The following is a 21023-nucleotide window of genomic DNA, read 5'->3' as shown; positions in this document are numbered from 1 at the left end:
ATAAAATACACTAACTTTTTTAAGTGAAAAGAATTAGTTTATTTGTATCAAGAGTATTCTTCAAAATTCAAAAAAAATTTTTTTAAGGGCAACGGGGTTAAATGACTTGCTCAGGGTCACACAGCTAGTAAATGTCAAGTGTCTGAGGCCAGATTTGAACTCAGGTACTCCTGAATCCAGGGCCGGTGCTTTATCCACTGCACCACCTAGCTGCCCCCAAAATTCAAATATTCTTAGAAGGGGTTCATAAAGTTTTTGAAATGGGAGAATTTTAGTGACCATGTATTCCAAACACTTCATTATGCAGATGTGAAAACCAAGGCCCAGAGAGGCTAAGAGATTTGCCTAAAGTTACTGAGCTACATAAAGAATAAAGCAACAGGAAATGAGCCTGAACACCTTCTTGTACAATCTTCTGCATGTCTCTCCCCTCTATTCCCATAGTATTTGGGAAATCATCTCAACCAAGACTCGTGCTATGGTATGAGGGGGAATTTAGTGATGGATCCTGGTGGTGGCTACCATGATTTATCATATCTCATTCTTTCCCTCTTCTGGGAGCAATCGTCTGTTACCAGGCATTGGCCCTGAATTTATGAGCCTTGGCCAGTGCCTGATTATATCCCAGGCCCATGCATGCTGGGAAATGTAGCCTTATTCCCTTGATGTGTTGAGCTGAGACCCGTCTGTGTCCAAGCAGAATGAGCCTGGTACTCCTCTGGGATACCTATCCTACCTTTCTCATAGGTCTTGTCTTTTCTTATCAGGTCACATCAATGGGTGCTCATATGGCCTGGTGACTGGCCCTTGTCATTATACTCTAAACAAACTTATGCTTGACCATGGTCTGCCTAAAACATGGTGCCCATACATGAACAAATGACTTGCCCAAAGTCAAATGATAAGTAGAGGCAGAGCCAGGGAGTGGTCTACAGACTTGGGGGCTCTGCTTTTTGGGGTCCCTGAATTGTCCCGAGCTCTAGGAGCTGGGGTGGGTGGAGGGCAGCAACCTCAGCCTGCAGCCTGCTCTTGGCCAGCTCCCTGGCTTGGTGGGTGGTCCAGGCCCAGCTGAGGAGCCCTTGAGAGCCTGCAGGCAGGAGGCAGAGCTCGGCATGCATGCCGCCTTGTATCTGAGATAGCTTAATAAAGCATTACATATCTTACTGCTTCCATATTTCATTACAGAACCCTCTGCATGTGGGCAGGCGGTAACAAGGTGCAGCTGTGTTTGCCCTGCCTGGTTTTGGGCCCAGGCTGGATTTCTCCGAGAATTCTTTGAAACGAGATAATGAGATGCACACCGCGATAGCAGGCGGGTAATTGGGGCCAGCTACAGGGCCAGGCTGCTGTTGCTCCAGGTGTGACTTATTTGGGGATTACAGGGGGCTGGATTGGACTCGGAGAAGGAGGAGGTGGTCAGGGAGGAGGGAGAGGAGGATGGGTGAAGTAGGCCTAAGAGATGTGGCCTGGCTTCCAAACCCAGATCGGTTACTTATGGTGGCCTTCTACTTGTTTTCTCTCTGGGCCTCAGTTTCCCTCATTTGTGAATGATGTGGACCTTAGACTTCGGTCTCTGAGGTCTCTTCTAATTCTGTGACATGAGGAGCAAAATAGGAAAAAGAGAAGATGGGGAGGATGAGGAGGGTCAGGAGGAAAAAGGTAGAGGAGAAGTAGGAAGGCAGGAAGAAGCAGAGGTATTTCACAGAAATGCAGGGGTTCCCTGGGCCTAGTTGGAGGACTGAGTCTTTTCAGGGCATGAGAGGTGCTCCTTTAATTGTATAGGACAGAGGCATCAATAAGCATTTATTAAATGACTGCTGTGTTCTGATTTAAAGACAGACATAAAATGTTCCCTGAACTCAAGGAGATGACAGGTATATACAACGGAAACATAAGTTAATTTGCAAGGGGTTTGGGGAAGGAGTCAGGAGACCTCACTTCTAGTCCATGTTCTGACACTTAATAACTGTGTGATCTGAAGCAGTCAAATTGCCACAGACTCCCCCCCCCTTTATTTTTTTCCTTTTTTTCCCCCCTGGCCATACATCTAAGTGGCTGGCTGGCTGGAGTGCCCCACCTGTAGTCAGGAAGACTCCTCTTCCTGAATTCAAATCCAGCTCAGACACTTACTAGCCGTGTGACCCTGGGCAAGTCACTTAACTCTCTTTAATTAGTTTCCTCATCTGTAAAATGAGCTGAAGAAGGAAATGGCAAACCATTCCACTATCTTTGCCAAGAAAACCCCCAATGAGGTCATGAAGAGTTGGACACGACTGAAAAATGATCAGACAAATGGTTTTATTAGCGTAGGGAATTGTTGCTGAGAAAATTCCCTTTACCAAAGCAGATTGCTTTTGGATTTCTGCGATTTCTAGGTTTGGAGCATTGCCTGGGAAGCACTGAGAGGGGGAATGACTTGCCCAGGGTCACACTGCCCGGAGATGTCAGAGGCAGGCTTGGACCCTGAAGCTCAGTTCTCTTTTACACAACACTGCCTCCTTGCTCTGCTGAATGTGGGTAATGATCCTTCCTGGTACTTCATGACTCACACCATTTATGAGACTTACCACAGAATGGGCTGGATTCTGAACTGAAAGAGACCTTAGAGATCCCTCATGAGCCATAACTAGGGTGGAGCAGTTGGGGCTTAGGTCCAGGATGCTGAATTTGAAGGGTGCTAAAAGCACTTGAAGCCCTTTAACAGGAAAACAACATCCTCCTCTGGCAGCCCCACTCCAGGTGAGCCCCTCTTCAGCCAGGCCCTGGTCCCCTCTTACTTCTCCCTTTCCTCTTTTTGGCAGTGGCCTTTTCAGAAGTGGCTTTGAGGTGTTCTCAGTATCTGTTCCAAGTGGGTTATTGTGCCAACTTGAGGCCGCATTTTGGGCTTTCCCTTGGCCTGAATCACGCTATCCCAGATGTAAAAACCCTTGCCAGTTACGGGGCACTTCCTGCCCCTGCCACATGAGGAAACAGGCCCAAAGGGGGAAATAACTTGCCAAGGGTCACAGAGCTATTAGACGGCACAGTTTGGATTCAATCCTGTGCATCTGACTTCAGGGTCTGGAGCAGGAGTGATTATTATAGCTCTTTTGTGGGGGTGAGGAGTCAGACTTTCATAGCTTAGGAAGTAAGGGAAAGGTAAGGAACAGGTACACAGGAGGCTTCTCAATTAGGAACTGGCTGGCAATGAAGGGAATAAGTCTTTACTAAGCACTGACTATGCACCAGGTCCTGTGCTAAGTGCTTTTTACAAACATTATCTTATTTGATCCTCAGAACAAACATGGGAGGGTGGGTGTTGTGTTTGTCATGACTATTTTAATAATAATTATAATAGCTAACATTTATTATAGCACCTACTATGTGTCAGATACTTGCTAAGTGCTTTACAAGTATTATCTCATTTGATCCTCATGACCATGGGGGAGGGGGGTGGGGAGGGGAGGGGGTGTTATTCTCCCCATTTTACAGTTGAGAAAATTGAGGCAGACAGAGGTTATGTGACTTGCGCAGGGTCACCCAATTGGTAAAAGTCTGAGGCCAAATTTAAACTCAGGCTTCCCGATTCGAGGCCTAGGACTATATTCATTGAGCCACCAGCTACCTCTAAGGCCAATTAGCCTGGCCTTGAGGAACGGATGGATGAATTTGGGTTTGGTCTTTCAGGTGGGCCAACCTATTCATTAGGCAGGTAGACAGTGCCTTAGGTCATAGAGCACCAGGTTGTGCTAAGAGCTGGAGATACAAACACAGGTGAAAGACAGGTCCTGGCTTCAGGGAGCTCCCAGTCTCAAGGGGGAGACAACCACAAACCATTCTGGACAGACACAACAGACACAGGGTCAGTTGGAGCTAATCAGCAGAGGGAGGCACTAGCATTAAGGGGGACTGGGCAAGCCTTCCTGTAGAAGGTGGGATTTTAGGCAGGACTTGAAGGTAGCTGGAGGCAGAGTTGAGGGGGGAGGGCAGCCAGTGAAAGTGCCCAGAGCTAAGAGACAGAGAGCATCCTCCTTTGATGCCTGACCACGTGCTCCCCTCCCCACCAACAACCCCCTTCCACAGAAGCAGAAGCAGTGATAGGTTGGCATTCTAAGGTTTGCCAAGGGTTCTTCACCTGTTATCTTGTTCTGAGCCACACCTGTGAGGTAGGTGCTATTATTATCCTATTTTATAGATGGGGATCCTGAAATTCAGAGAGGTGAACACATTAGCCCAGAGTCACACAGACAGTGTGTGTCAGAGGAGGGACTGGAGCCCACGTCCTCCAGCTCTCTCAGCTATCCAGGGCCAGGGCTGGAAGGGCCCTCAGAGGCACTGAGTCCAATCCATGGCTCCACAGGAATCCCCTCTCCTACCTTCTTGGCAAGTGATCCCTCAGCCTTTGAGCACAGATATCCAATGAGGGGGAATACCTCCCCCAGGTATCCCATTCTCCTTTGGGGCAGCTCTGATTGGGAGCAAGGCTTCCTTGACATTCAAGCAAAATCTGTGTCTTTGTAGCTTTCCACCAGATGGTGAGCCCCTTGAGGGCAGGGACTGCCTTTTGCCTCTTCCTGTATCCCCAGTGCTTAGCACAGTTCCTGGCACATAGTAGGTGTACAGAGCACTGGGCTTGGAATCAGGAAGGCTCATCTTCATGGATTCAAATCCAGCCTCAGACACTTACCAGCTGTGTGACCCTGGGCCAGTCACTTCACCATGCTTGCCTCAGTTTCCCCATCTGTCAAATGAGCTGGAGAAGGAAATGAGAAACCGCCCCAGTATCTTTGCCAAGAAATCCCCAAATGGGGTCATGGAGAATCAGACAGGAATGAAAAAAATGAGTGAACAACCCATGCATCAGTAAGGCTGTCCTGGAACAGGACATGGCATTCCCTTCTGTGCCCCAGAGGTGCTGAGGGAGAGGGCTGGTCTGGGCTCCTGGACTAGAGAGGGTCATCAGACCAATCCAGGCCAGGGAGAATTCCCTCGATGGAGGAGTCCAGAGTTCAGGTTCTTCATTCTTGAAGACAACCGATGATATCACAAGGGTAATGTCATGACTTGTGCGTGAATTGGATATGAGTGGGGCAGAGATGCACAGAGAACCAACCTAAAACCAGGAAGACTCTGGTTCAGGTTCTGCTTGTGACCCAGACTGGCTCCATGACTCAGTGCCCTAGGCAGCTCTGCAAGATGGTAAGTTGAAGAAGAAGTGCCAGAGGTAGTTTCTTCATCCAGAAGTTTTCCCTGTGAATGACCACACTGTCCCACCTCTAGCCTCTCCATAGACTTGTCCAGTGCTTTCCCAGGGCTACACCTAGCCCAGGATGCTCCATATGCTAGAAATGCAAATTAATTTCAAGCCACCTTTAAAGTTCAACCAACATGCCACTCCTCCCCACAAACGTGCATCTTCTTCTTCCTCTTTTCCTTCCTTCCTTCCTTCCTTCCTTCCTTCCTTCCTCCCTCCTCCTCTTCCTCTTCCTCCTCCTCCTCCTTCTTCTTGGTGGGGAAATGAGGGTTAAGTGACTTGTCCAGGGTCACACAGCTAGTAAGTGTCAAGTGTCTGAGGTTGGATTTGAACTCAGATCCTCCTGACTCCAGGGCTGGTGCTTTATCCACTGTGCCACCCAGCTGTCCCCATAGTCTCTTCTTATACATTAATAACATCTGAGTTAAACTATTTCCTCAAGGAATAAGCTCCTTTTCTCTGTCATGTCCCAATATCTCTTGAGCCTTGGCAGGTAACTCTCCAGAAAGACAACAAGGACTCTTCAGTATCCTTCAGACTTCTTGAAGAATTCTATTTCTTCACAAGAGATATAATAGTTTTCTTAGGAAAGAAGTGTTCTTCATTTTCTTTCTCTCTGTCTTGTCACAGCTGTCTTAAGCTGTCCCTCCTAAAAGCACCTCCAGAATCACAAATGCACTTCCAGCCTCTGAATTCAACAAAGTCCTGAAGAGATGAGGCTCTCTGTCAGAGTTGAAGAAGCCACAACCCTGAGACTGGCCCCCAATTTCCTACAGATAATGATTTCAATAGTCTCTGTGGGGAAGGTTATGGAAGGTTGATGGAATCAAGTCTGTCCCATTGTTCTCCCCAAATTGAGATTCCTTTGGGAAACTGGGGGTTTACAAGTGTTTGAATGATCAAAGCAATCATTGCTGTTCTTTGTCCATCTGAAAGGTGGACCCTCATGAGGTACCCAAGGATCTATGTTTGGCCCCCAAACTATGTCAATGGTTTAGATAAAAGCATAGATGACTTTCTTAGCCAAGGCCAAACTCCTGAAAAGGGCAGGATCTTGGCCTAGAAGAAGACTCTATGAATATCTCTTGCATGTTATCTTCTAGCCTCTCCATGAGGGGGAGACCCACCCCCTTTTGAGAAGGACCATTCATTTTTCAGGCAGCTTTAACTTTTCACTATACCGAGCCTTTTTTCTTTATAGCTTCCACTCACTGTCCTGCTTCTCTCTCTAGGACCAAGAAGAACAAATACAATCCCTGGTCCAGGCTGGATTCCTTTTAATATTTGAGCACTCATGTCACTCCCGAGTCATCTCTAGGCTAAGTATCACCAGTGTCATCAGTCCAAGGCCTTCCCTATTTTGATTGGACACTCTCTAGTTTATCAACGTCCTCCCTAAGATTTGGAGTTTTGAACTCCTATTACAGATGTCATCTGACCTGAGCAGAGGACAGAGGCTCTACCACCTGTCTAGGTCTGGATGCCATGCATCTTTCAATGAAGCTCAAGATTACCGTGACCTTCTTGGTCTCACTTAATTGGGTGAGTCCCACTTCTGCCTCTGAAGGTCCTTTCCACAGAAACGTTTCTTAACCTTGTCTCTCTTTAAGCTCCAACTTGATCCTTATTTGTAGAATATGTATAATCATTTTTCCATTTCTTACCTCTTTGGGTTGGGTGTGAGAAAAGTACTTTGTAATCCTGGAGATGCTATGCCAGCGTAGGTTAGTATTAATATTGAGTGTCAGCCGGCTGGCAGCAGGGCCCCATCCTCAAATGGAATGGGTGTACTCAGGGGAGCCCATGCAAATTATCTCTGGCACCCTAAGGACCTGCCTGGAGCTGGACCTTTTCTGGTTCCCCATGTTCTGTCCCTGGAGTTGGGCCCCTTCTACTGACACTTTTGCTGTCTTTTCTGCTAGGCCATGTGTGCTGGATTAGTGCTGGGGACAGGGCACTTTGGGATGATGCAGCATTCTCTTGGCCCTCTTGGCATCAGTGTTGGGGGGCACACCACATCAGAGAGGATGACTCATGAAACCAGGAAATAAATAGCGCCGGACCTGAAGTCAGGAAGACCCATCTTCCTGAGTTCAAATCTAGCTTGAGACAGTGACTAGTTGTATGATCCTGAGCAAGTCACTTAACCCTGTTTGCCTCCGTTTCCTCATTTGTCAAATGAGCTGGAGAAGGAAATGGCAAACCACCCCAGTATCTTTGCCAAGAAAACCCCAAATAGGGCCACAAAGAGTCAGACGTGACTGAAACAACTAAATAAAAACACCAAATGCCTGATCTACATTGTGCATTGATTAACTTTCTATTTCTCATTTTGGAGATAGATATATAGAGAGATATAGATAGAGAGAGAGAGAGAGAGAGAGAGAGAGAGAGAGAGAGAGAGATGATAGGCAGATAGACATGAAGAAAGAAAGAAAGAAAGAAATAAGAAATAAGGTTGATAGGTAGGTAGATGGACAGGTAGGTGAATTGGTGGTTGGATAGATTGTTGGAAAAATATGTAGGCAGATAGGCAGAAATATGAATAGATAGAGAATATTTCAATAGATGTTAAATAAGTGGATAGACTGAGATAGATAGATAGATAATGGATGGATGGATGAATAGAAAGGTAGATAGGAAGGTACAGAGATAGGCAGATAGGTGGATAGATAGATAATGTATCAATAGATGAATAGGTGGATAGATTGAGACAGATAGTTTATTAAAGGATTACTAGATGTCAGGTACTATACTAAGCACTAGGGAGAACAACACAAACAAGACACTTCCTACCTTCAAGGAGTTGCTATTCTAGTGGGGGAAGATCGCACACATCATTCCACTGGGAAGCCAGGGCAGGGGAGGAGAGGATATGCACAATGTGGCAGGTGAGGAGTCTGCGTGAGGGTGGGGAGGAGCATGGCCTCCTGAAATGGGGGTCATGGGGAGGTAGTCACCATGAGGGCAGGAGGACCCTGGGGAAGAGGCTTCCTGGGATGGTGATGTCATGTGAAGGAGAGCAGGAGGAGCCAGGAGAGAGTCCAGGCAGGAAATAAGTGAAGCATTGGAAGACCCCAGACCTGGGCCCAAGTCAAGCTCCAGTGAGTGTGAGAGAAAGAGCCTGAGCCTGTCCTTAGAGTCCAGGCTTCCCCAGAACTGAACCTGGACCACACGAGGGAGTCTAGAATTAGGGGCCCCCTGAAGGACAGACACCTCTGATTTTTCTCCTAATCCCAGGACTCAGCGGTTGCTACAAAAAGATGAAAAGCAACACATCTTGTGCACCAACACAGATGGGACAAAGATTCTAATTCCCAGGAGCCCTGCAGGGTCAGGTAGCCCATGGGCTTGGCTTGGGCAGACCAGAGAGGGAAGCATGCACAGCCATGCTACTATATACATACCAAGAGTATGGTGAGTCTCTGTATGGAATCACTAAGCTCCAGAAATGTAGAGTAAAGAGGGGTGGGCATGAGCTACACCAACTCTTCGTTTTACAGCCGAGGAAGGGGCATGCGGTCCCCCAGGGAGCTGAGCTAACACTTGAATCCACATCTCTACTCCCGGGCCAGAGATTTTCCACACAGAACCACATGAAAGAACTGAGAAGATGCTGTGTGTGTGTGTGTGTGTGTGTGTGTGTGTGTGTGTTTGAGAGAGAGAGACAGACAGACAGACAGACAGATAGATAGACAGACAGAGACAGACAGAGACAGGGACAGAGAGAGGGGGACGACAGAGCTTCATAACTTAGAAATGCATGAGAAAATCACATCATTGATTTAGAGCTTGGAAGGGCCTTTGAGACCAGCTCATTCAACACACTCAATTTACAGAGGAGGAAACTGAGTCTCAGAGAAGGAGGTGACTAGTCCAAGGCTACACGGCAACGTGATTTTGGGCCTGTGGAAATGAGACTGAGCCGGGCAGAGGGAGCTGACTCCGTTTCCCCTCTTCCAGGGAAAGCATATCCCTCCAGTCAAATAAAGGGCTGTTATACTGATTAATATGCAAATGATTTCGTGAGAGAACTGGGGAGGGGGAGGGGCCAGAGCCGGGAGTGGGCCGCCAAGGCCTGAAAAATGACTCAGTTCCTTATCAGGCCCATCTCGCTGTGATTGACAGGTATTTGCTCCCCTCCTTGACCCAGAACACCAGGCCTCCGAGCGTCCTGAAATGTTTGTACAGTCTTGAAGCATTTATTGTAAAGTTACTTGTCCCTGAAGGGACAGGCTGGCCGGATCCCAGCCTGAGCCCCCCAAAGCAAACAGACACTTGTTATCTTGATGAGCCCGTGGGCTCTGGGGGCAGTGCCCAGGACAGCCCACCCTCCCTGCCCTGGACAGCTGACAAGCAGGCACAGATCCAGAGCACTGAGCTGGGCATGCAGACCCATTGGAGCCCCTGGCACATCCTAGGCCAAGAAGGGGGCCAGGGAATCATGATCGGACCCTCCTCTCTCCCAGGCATTAGGATTGGCAGGGGTAATGGGTAATGGGCTTCTGAAATAACCCAGCTCTTACCTTTAGGGGCCCCAGCTCAGGACAAGAGCCAGTGAGGGTGCTCAAGGGGACACGGCCTTCCTTTTCCTGAGAAGCTTAGGTTGGATTTGAAATCAGGAGCCTTGGGTACAAGTCTTGGCTTGGCTGTTTACAAGCGGTGAGACGTTGTGAGGGGATCGCCAGGTCACGCGCTCTCTTTGGGCCTAAAGAAGGCATTTGTGCAGATGGCCTCCAAGAGCCCTTTCAGCTACGATATTGTATGATTCTACGATCCCTCCTCCATGCTTATGGAGGACAGAGCGCTGGGCCTGGAGTCAGGAAGGCCTGCATTCAAATCCTACCTCAGATACTACACAAATAACTTGGACTGAGATATTTAACAATTTCCTCATCTGGAAATAATAATAGTTAGCATTTATATAACGCTTTAGGTTTGCAAAATACTTTGCAAATTTTATCTCATTTTTATTCTTATAACAACTCTGGGATGTCGGTGCTATTACTATCCTCATTTTCATATGAGGAAACTGAGGCAGAAAGGTTAAGTAACCAGGCCACAGGAAGCTGTCTTCTTTATTCCAGGTCCAATCTTCCATCCACTCCAATACTTAGCAGCCTTTGAGAGAGGTGGACCAAGTGATGGACCAGGTGATTAATAAGGTCCTATTCAATTCTAAATCTATAATCCTATGTAAAGAGCCCTGAATTGGGGATCAGAAGAGCTGGGGTCAGTATCGTGCCACTGCTACACATTATCTGTGTGACCTTGGATAAGTCTCTGGCCCATGCATTCTTTATCTGTTAGATCAGCCTAAGGTCAAATGGAACCATGGAATTTGGAAGTGCCTACTCAGGGCTAATCCAGGGGACCCTTGCCTTGGGTCCTGGGCCTTTGACCTGTCCTTGCCCTCTAGACCCTGAACTCCAGATTGAAAGACTGAGCTCCAGAAGCTGCTCGGCACTGAGCATGCACATCTCTGATCCTGAATTACTGGGCTTCTCACTTGGGGGTATTGAGGCCCATTCTCCTTGGACTATGAGAGTGGCCTTTCTGGAGTTTATTTAGCCTTTTTAAGAAGCCCAGAGGCATTGTGTGACGGCCAGTCCTGGAGTATCTCAAATTCTCAGGAATCTTAGACATAATCTCAGCTTCTGCCAGGATTCCTTCAAGTTCTCCCTTAATGCTAATGACTTCTCTTTAAATTACCTTTCATACGATGTATACACTTATATATATATATATATATATATATATATACACATGAGGTCCGTATCTATCTATCATCTATCTATCTATCTATCTATCTATCTATCTATCTATCTATCTATCTATCTATCTATCTATCTATCTATCTACTTATCCATCCATTGATCCATCCATCCATCCACCCACCCACTTATCCATCCATTCATCCATCCATCCACCCCCCCACACTTATCCATCCATCCATCCATCCATCCACCTACTCATACACTTATCTATCCATCCATCCACCCATCCACTTATCCATCCATTCATCCATCCATCTGTCCATCCATCCATCCATCCATCCATCCATCCATCCATCCATCCATCCATCCATCCATCCATCCATCTTTCTATCTGTCTGTCTATTGTGTTTGTGTGTAACTGTTTGCAGGTCATCTCCTTGATTATACTGTGAGCTCCTTGAGAATAGGGATTGATTACCTTTTGCCTTTTTTAGCATCCCCAGAGCTTAGCACAGGTCCTAGCACATAGTAGGCACTTAACAAATGCTTGCCGACTGATTGACAATGTTGAGTGACCCAAAGGGCAATGGAAAGAGGCATAGTGCATCACCAATGATGACTTGCCCATGACACCTGGCATTGAAAGTGCCATCGAGGGGGGCAGCTAGGTGGTACAGTGGATAAAGCACCAGCCCTGGAGTCAGGAGGACCTGAGTTCAAATCCGGCCTCAGACACTTGACTTGTACTAGCTGTGTGACCCTGGTCAAGTCACTTAACCCTCATTGCCCTGTGCAAAAAAAAAAAGAAGAAAAAGAAAGTTCCATTGAGGACAAGTATGGGCAGAAAAGGGGGTGGGTGGGCATGATGTCAGAGCCAGGAGTAACAGACAGTGACCCTGGGCAAGTCACTTAACCCCAATTGCCTCACTAAAAAAAAAAAAGAAAGAAAGAAGACACAGATCCAAAGGGAAAAAAACAAGAAGAAAATAATGAAAAGGGAAAATAACATGCTTTGATCTGTGCTCAGACTCCATCAGTTCTTTCTCTGGAGGTGGAGAGCGTTTTCCATCATGAGTTCTTTGGAACTGTCTTGGATCATTGTATTGCTGAGAAGAGTTAAGACATTCATAGTTGATCATCAGCTAGCATTTTTAAAGTACCTCCTCTGTGCTAGGCATCGTGCTAAGTTCTGGACCTTTTGCTCATCCCTGGAGACACAGATGTAAGGGGCTGGGGATGTTCTACACTTCTCTCTCAATAAATGAGACATTTAATCACTGTCAGGGAATGATGATGTTTTAAAAGTGTGAATGACATTGTTCATGCCCTGTGATCTCTTATGGGATTGGGCCAAGAAGGTCAAGTTCTTCCTCCATTTAAAATGTTAATTTAATTTTTTTCTATTGTCAAGCATTCTTTTTTTTCTCCCTCCCACCTTCCCTCACTAAAAAAAAAAGAAAAACAAAACCCTTGTAAGAAATAATCATAAACAAATGAAGCCACCCTTTGTGTCACCAGAAAGAGTAATATAAACTCAGTGTTTAACTTCACAATCCAGGACATTTGGTTTTACAAGCTTACTTCTGTCCTTTTTCCCTTCTATTTTGGGGAGCTAGTTATGCTGAATATTCATGGAATTCACTAAGCTTGGAGTCCCTCAGACTATGAAAGAAAATTTTCCCTTCTAGAGCCACTAAGCAAAGTGGCTAACCTTTCTGCTATATTGTACACTTTGAGAGTGTACACTGTTTCTCCTTATCTGTTATTTTTTTATAGCAAACGCTTGCTCAGCTTATCTTTATCTAGAGACAGAATGCATTATAAAAATACAAAACCAAATAAATAAGGCTTAAAAAGAGGGGGGAAAGGGGCAGCTAGGTGATGCAGTGGATACAGTACCTGCCCTGGAGTCAGGAGGACCTGAGTTCAAATCTGGCCTCAGACACTTGACACGCACTAGTTGTGTGAACCTGGGCAAGTCACTTAATCTCAATTGCCTCACCAAAAAAGGGGGGGGGGACCTCCCCAGAGGCGTGCAACGAAGCCAGGAGAAGGAAATGGAGGGTGGACAATTTCACCAGGTCTCAGCCTTGCTCTGCAGCAGACACATTAAGACAAACAGCAAGTTCTATATGGGAATATCACTCCTTAAACAGATCATTGAGCCAATCTGTTCACAAATATAGTTGATCCTAGAGTCAATCTGGGATAAAACCTCTCTTTACTTGCAATCTACTGGCACATGTGTGACTCCCATACTCCCCTCCACAGAGATGCAGAATTCCTTTGCAGCTCTGATCTCTTGAAAACTATATGTCCCAGAAGCTCCCACAGTGGATACAAAGGGAATAGGTGATTGGCTAACCAAACACAGCAGAGGAATTTCAGCAGTTGAATTAGCCTTGCAAAGAAATAGTAAACCAGTGGAAGGTGGAGTATCCCCTGAGGAGAGAGACTCTCATGCCTGTACAGGAAGGTAGCAAAGGTTGGGTAGTGACCCCAGTGGGATCTTCTCACTCTTCCCTGCCCCCATTGACCATGTCATTGGAAAGTCTAAACCAGTAGGAGTCAAGCATCCAACCAGGAGCAAAGAGTGACACATGCAGGCTCAGTGAAGACAAACTCAGATGGATACGGACAAACAGACACCTGAAGGAGAAAGAAGCATTAGGGATTATGACCTCTTGTCAGAGAATTGATGGCTGTGGACTCTATAGAGGCACTGCTTCTAGGAGCCCACCGGAGAGCTACACCTAAGAGGAAATCTGTGAGGACTCAAAGGGGAGAAAAGGAATTCCAGTAACCAGGAAGTGTGTTAACCCTTTGCCATATGGATCTTTTGTGTCTGCCTCGCTATCTTTGTCCTTTGTGCCCAACCTTTTCACAGAATCTGTGTGTATTTGTGGGAGAGTGGACCCTGGACTTTGGAGGAGGGCAGTTTTTGTAATTACTGTTCTTCCTACAATCCTTTTAAAAAAAACAATTTTGGGGGACCAATGAGGGTTAAGTGACTTGCCCAAGGTCACACAGCAAGTAAGTATCAAGTATCTGAGGCTAGATTTGAACTCAGGTCCTCCTGAATCCAGGGCCGGTGCTTTATCCACTGAGCCACCTAGCTGCCTCCTCTTCCTACAATCTTTTTTTTGGGGGGGGGCAATGGGGGTTAAGTGACTTGCCCAAGGTCACACAGCTAGTAAGTGTCAAGTGTCTGAGGCCGGATTTGAACTCAGAAACTCCTGAATCCAGGGCCGGTGCTTTATCCTCTGCGCCACCTAGCCGACCCCTCTTCCTACAATCTTAATAGATGCTTTTCCCTAAAATGCTAATTAATATCTGCTGAGTGAATGAAATAGGAATCACATTGGTGGGGATTTACCAACAACACTAGAAAATCCAGTACTTAAGGATTTCTTGTAGAGCCCTAAGGGGAATAGGTAGCAACCCTTCTCTAGAGAGTCATCTCTCCAGCGTGAGTGTGAGTTGGGAAAGTAGCTATATAAAGATGGGAAAGGATGGTTCCTTCCCTCATGGAGTTTACAGTCTAATGGAAAACATGAGTGAGGTGTACACACATATAAATAACGCAAGATGGAATGGGCTGGAGGGCAAAGGAGAGACAGACTAAGCCCTAGGCTTTTGACCCAAAGGAAAGGATGTGTGGGAGGTGCAGTCCCTAAAAAATTAGCCAGGCCAACTTGTGTTTGAAAAGTGGTTTAAAAGAAAGCCACAGGGGGCAGCCAGGTGGTACAGTGGGTAGAGCACCTGCCCTGGATTCAGTAGGACCTGAGTTCAAATCCAGCCTCAGACACTTGACACTTACTGGTTGTGTGACCCTGGGCAAGTCACTTAACCCTCATTGCCCTGAAAAACAAAAACAACAACAACAACAACAACAAAAGAAGGCATGCATGGGCTGCAATCTGCACTGTTGGAGGGAATGATATCATGAAGTCACTGAATTATTGATGTATAAAATCATATGGAGAGCTAGAAGGAATCTGAGAGAGAATGTCAAGCCTGTCCCCCTCACTTTGCAGAGAAAAAATGATTTCCCCAGGGTCATCCAGAGGCAGGATTTGAACTTGCATCTTCCTGACACTAAGGTCAGGGTTTTTTTTTGGTTTTTGTTTTTTTAGCTCCTACCCTATCTCTACCTTCCTCTCTTAGCACAGGTGTTCTAGGACATTATTTTGAATTAAAAACTAATGACTTGCCCTACAGGACTCTTTCTCTTTTGCTTGAACACCTCCCATGGGCAGGAGCTCACTCCCTATTGAGGCAGTCCATTGCCTCGTTGGCCAGCGATTATTATTAGGAGGCTCCGCCTGATCTGGAGCTGAAATCTGGCTTCCTGGGCCTTAGGGCCATAGAACCTAGAATGGCGGAGTAGGCAGAGACCTTGGAGGAGGTCTGGGCCACCCACCTCGTTTTCCAGGTGGGGAAGCTGAGGCCCAGCAGACGGAAGGCCAGATTCAGAGCATTTTGGCCTAGAGAGCCCTGCAGGCTGGGAGGGAAGAGGGCAAGCATCTCCTTTGTTTTTTTGCCTTCAGGATCTGTGGGGTGAAAGAAAGGCCTGCTTCCTCCTTAGCGCTAAGCCGTCTGCTGCCGTGAGACGTGACATTAATAACCAGGAATCGTCGCTCTCTCTCAAGATTAAAGGCTCCATTCCCAGTCGGGCGATGACTGCTAATTGGTGTCTGCTCTGAAGATGGAATGTAGGCTGAAATGGAGAATTGGATGGGAGGCTAACCTCTCAGGCCCCATTCATCTCAGGTCTAATGGGCACCGGGCCCTCCTTGGCCACTCTCCAAGAGTGATATCAGCAGGCCTGGCTGAGAATCGCTGCCAGATCTTCTATCTGGAGCAGGCGGGGATCTCAGACAGCATCTGATCCAATCCTCTCCTTTTACAGAGGAGGAAACTGAGTCACAAAGGAGGGGGAGAGGGCTGCCTAGCATCACGCAGGTACCAACCATGGCTATAGATCCTTTGGAGAGCACTTTATTATATACACAACCTCACAATGAGGCAAGCACTATGGATATTCATATATACACATATGTAAACCTATAACCCATTTTATGGATGAAGAAACTGAGGCTCTGAGGGGTTAGGGGAATTTCTTAGGGTCACATAGCTGGTGTCCGAAGTGGGATTGTAGCCCAAGTCTTCCTGCTGCAAGATCAATGCTGTAGGGGCAGCTAGATGGCGCAGTGGATAGAGCACTGGCCCTGGAGTCAGGAGTACCTGAGTTCAAATCCAGCCTCAGACACTTGACACTTACTAGCTGTGTGACCCTGGACAAGTCACTTAACCCCAATTGCCTCACTAAAAAAAAAAAATAAATAAAAGATCAATGCTGTATCCATTACACCATGTACCCTCTAATTGAACTAGTTAGTTAGACTGAGTACCCTTTCTCTTGTATCACAGTCTCCCTATAGAGGTCTCCCTGTGCTAGAGAGACCTCTGGGGGCTTCTATTCTAACTTCCTTTCCCATACGGGCATCTCCCCTTAAAGCTTCTCTGACCAAGGGTCACACCTCCAGTAATGGGGAGCTCACTACCTCCCAGGGCAACTCATTCCCCTTTTATTCAGCTCTCATTTTTATGAAGGCTTTCTTTATAATGAGCCCAAACCTGCTGCTTTAGAATCTCCCTTGACCCCAATCTTCATGGTTCCCAGTTTTTCCCTGTGGGTCCTTGCTTGGCTTGATTGACAGTCCTCATCTCACTAGAGGGATTTGGATACCTCTCCCAATGATCTTCTTGGTCACGCTCCCCTGGATGTGCTCCTAGTGACTGAGCCTGTGAAGCAGCCTTGGATGGGGGAAGAGCTTTGACCTGATATCAGGCATCCTGTCCAAAGCAGACTCATCATCTTTCTCCCCAAACCCTCCCCCTATTCCCAGCTTCCCTCTGACCACAGAAGCCTCTATCATGCTCTCTGTCACTCACACTCAGAAACTTGGGGTCATCCTCTTCTGAGGGAGAGGCAGGAGGTGACACCTAATCCAAATGGGTCAAACCTCTCTGCCACCATCCTGATCCTGGCAGAGAGAGGGGAGCAATCACCATGGAGAAGGCACTTTCTAGCCCTCCCGTCACCACCAACTGCAACTGATGGGCAGCTGAGCCCCAAAGTGCTAGGTCCCTCTTTCCCAGCTATCATGGGGTGGGAGAGAGTAACCCCTATGGGGAGGCTCCCTGGCAACTGTCCCTTGCAGGTGCTGAGCCCTTGCCTCCTCAGCAGCCACAGCTACTGAAGATGGAAAGTCCTTGGCGCTGTCAAATGTCAGAAGCAGCTGTGGTTTCATCAGGAGTGACTCTAACAAAGATACACTGCAGCTAGTAAGTGTCTGAGGCTAGATTGTAATTCAGATCTTCTGGATTCCAGACCCACTGCTCTATCCACCCCTCCCCTCAACTAGCTACTTCCAAATGCCTGTTAATTGGTTCTAACTCAGCTCTTCTAACCAGTGGGGTCTGTGAACTTTGAAAAAAAATATATTTTGATAATTACTCCAAAATGATTGGTTTCTTTTGTCATCCTCTATATTTTATTGTATGCATTTAAAGCCATTTTTTTCAGAGGAGTTCATAGGCTTCAATGGATGGCCTGACCAAGGAGCCCAGCATGCATAAAAGAAGAGCCCTTGTTCTGAGCTAATATGTTGTATGACCTTGGGCAAGTTCTTTCCCTCCAGGCCTTGAGTTTGCTTCTCTGTAAAATGAGGGGGGGGGGTTCCTTCCCTGTTCTGATAAGCTCTCATTCATGAGTCTGCTGAAGATCATGGACCTGGAATTCTCCAGTTCATACAGGAGGATATTGTTTTTCCAAGTGAAGGAGGACCAAGGCAGGATGGGCAGGGGCCCGTAGGCTTTCCATTTGCTTAAAATCAGCAACATCCCATAACATCTGGAGGGCTGGGTATAGTTAGGAACCACAGAAGAAGCAGGGTGGGGAGCTGGAGTGGAGCTGTGGTAGTGGGAAGTGTGCTGTGGCAAAGAATTGGAAATCGGGGGGATGCCCATCAACTGGGGAATGGCTGAACAGGTTGTGGTATGGGAATGTAATGGAACACTATTGCGCTGTAAGAAATGATGAGCAGGCAGATTTCAGAAAAACCTGGAAAGACTTAAGTGGACTGATGCTGAGGGAAGTGAGCAGAACCAGGAGAACATTGTACACAGTAACAGCAACATTGTGTGATGATCAGCTGTGATAGACCTGGCTCTTCTCAGCAGTGCAATGATCCACAACAGTTCTAAAGAACTCATGATAGAAAATGTTCTCCACATCCAGAAAAAAGCGCCATGGATTCTGAATGCAGATTGAACCAAAATATTTCTACTTTTTGGCTGGTTTTTTTCTTTTCTGAGGTTTTTCTCTTGTGTTCTGATTCTTCTTTCACAATATGACTAATACAGAAATATGTTAAATGTTATTGTACATATATAATCTATATCAGATTGCTTTCTGTCTTGGGGAGGGGGGAGGAAAGGGAGGGAGGGAGAAAAGTTTGGAACTAAAAATCTTATGAAAACAAATGTTGAAAACTATCTTTACATGTAACTGGAATATAATAAATATTTTTATGATTAAAAAAAGAAAGTATGCTGGATTTGGAAGTGGGAACCCCTGGGTTTAAATCCCACCTCAACAACTTGCACAGTGCCTGGTACATAGTAAGCACTTAATAAGTGCTTAGTAAATGTGTGAACCCTATCAAGTCATTTAACTTTGCTGAGCTTTTATTTTCTCCTCTGTGAAATGAGAATGATAATAGCACGAGAATTACATAAAATATATAGAAAATGCTTTGCAAACCCTGAAGCTCTGTATAAATGTCAATTGTTATGTTGGGAAAACCATGGATGAAGTGGGGGCGCATCCAGAGGGAAGGAGGGAAGCCAGGAAGGAAGAGCCTTGATTCCTGGTTTAGGAAAAGTGAGTGAAGTAAGTAGGGATGTTTGATTTGGTGAAGGGGACATTTAGGGGGACCAGTGGGGTTGTCTTCAAGTATTTGAAGGTTCTCCTGCAGAGGAGGGGTTTACCTCCTTCCATCTAGCCCCAAAGGACAGAACCAGGAGAATGGGGCACCCAAAGGTGGGGGGGGAGCTGCCAATCAGTCAGTCAATAAACATTTGTTTTGTTGTTGTTATTCAGTCATTTTCAGTTGTGTCTGACTATAAATAGCCCCATTTGGGGATTTCTTGGCAAAGATACTTGGAGCGGTTTCTCATTTCCTCCTCCAGCTCATTTGACAGATGGGGAAACTGAGGCAAGCAGGGTGAAGTGACTGGCCCAGGGTCACATAGCTGGTAAGTGTCTGAGGCTGGATTTGAATCCATGAAGATGAGCCTTCCTGATTCCAAGCCCAGTGCTCTGTACCAGGGACTGTGCTAAGCACTGGGGATACAGGAAGAGGCAAAAGGCAGTCCCTGCCCTCAAGGAGCTCACCATCTGGTGGAAAGCTACAAAGACACAGATTTTGCTTGAATGTCAAGGAAGCCTTGCTCCCAATCAGAGCTGCCCCAAAGAAGAATGGGATACCTGGGGGAGGGGTATTCCCCCTCATTGGATATCTGTGCTCAAAGGCTGAGGGATCACTTGCCAAGAAGGTGGGAGAGGGGATTCCTATGGAGGCATGGATTGGACTCAGTGCCTCTGAGGGCCCTTCCAGCCCTGGCCCTGGATAGCTGAGAGAGCTGGAGGACGTGGGCTCCAGTCCCTCCTCTGACACACACTGTCTGTGTGCCTCTGGGCTAATGTGTTCACCTCTCTGAATTTCAGGATCCCCATCTATAAAATAGGATAATAATAGCACCTACCTCACAGGTGTGGCTCAGAACAAGATAACAGGTGAAGAACCCTTGGCAAACCTTAGAATGCCAACCTATCACTGCTTCTGCTTCTGTGGAAGGGGGTTGTTGGTGGGGAGGGGAGCACGTGGTCAGGCATCAAAGGAGGATGCTCTCTGTCTCTTAGCTCTGGGCACTTTCATGGGCTGCCCTCCCCCCTCAGCTCTGCCTCCAGCTACCTTCAAGCCCTGCCTAAAATCCCACCTTCTACAGGAAGGCTTGCCCAGTCCCCCTTAATGTTAGTGCCTCCCTCTGCTGATTAGCTCCAACTGACCCTGTGTCTGTTGTGTCTGTCCAGAATGGTTTGTGGTTGTCTCCCCCATGAGACTGGGAGCTCCCTGAGGCCAGTACCTGTCTTTCACCTGTGTTTGTAACTCCAGCTCTTAACAAGGCACCTAGAACATAGTAGGTGCTTAATAAATGCTTATCATTTCACTGACTTACACTCCAGGCTGCCTGACAGTTGGAAAACTGACATGGGAAAGAAATGTTTTCCTTTCCCAGTTGGATGTCATTAATTCACTGATGTATAGAGTGTCAGAGCTGGGATGGATCTCAGGGATCAGTGAGTTCAGGCCTCTTGTTTGATGGTTGAGGAAGCTGAGGCTTAGAGAGAAGGAGCTTGTCCAGCATCGCCCGGTGAGCTAGTGGCCAGATGGGAGTTGAGGCCACATCTCCTGATTTCGTTTATTGATCTTACCCTCCTGGCCCCAGCCATCAGGGGATGGCCAGCGGCTGTGGTGGAAGGGCTACCCATTAGTGGAGCTTCAGATGGTCTGGCCCAGCCTGGGACAGCCACATTCTCTGCCAGCCAGGTAGAGCCCTTTCTTGGGCAGTGACCTGGGCCCTGGGAATGGGCATATCACCTCAGATCTGCTCTGGGGCCTTGGCTTTCTCTGGGAGTCTCAGGAATCATCCATCCCAGGGCCTTTGGAGGTCTTCTGATCTGGCACCTTCATTTTTTTTTGTTTTTGCGGGGCAATTGGGGTTAAGTGACTTGCCCAGGGTCACACAGCTAGTAAGTGTATATTAAGTGTCTGAGTCCAGATTTGAACTCAGGTCTTCCTGAATCCAGGGCTGGTGCTCTATCCACTGTGCCACCTAGCTGCCCCGGCACCTTCATTTTGCAAAGAAGGAAACTGAGGTCCAGAGAGGGGAGGGGTCATACAGCTTGGAAGTAGCAGAGCCAGTAAATCCTCAGGAACAGG

The sequence above is a fragment of the Dromiciops gliroides genome, chromosome 4 (genome assembly GCF_019393635.1).
Source record: "Dromiciops gliroides isolate mDroGli1 chromosome 4, mDroGli1.pri, whole genome shotgun sequence".
NCBI lineage: Eukaryota > Metazoa > Chordata > Mammalia > Microbiotheria > Microbiotheriidae > Dromiciops > Dromiciops gliroides.
Note: the sequence above shows the minus strand (reverse complement) of the source record.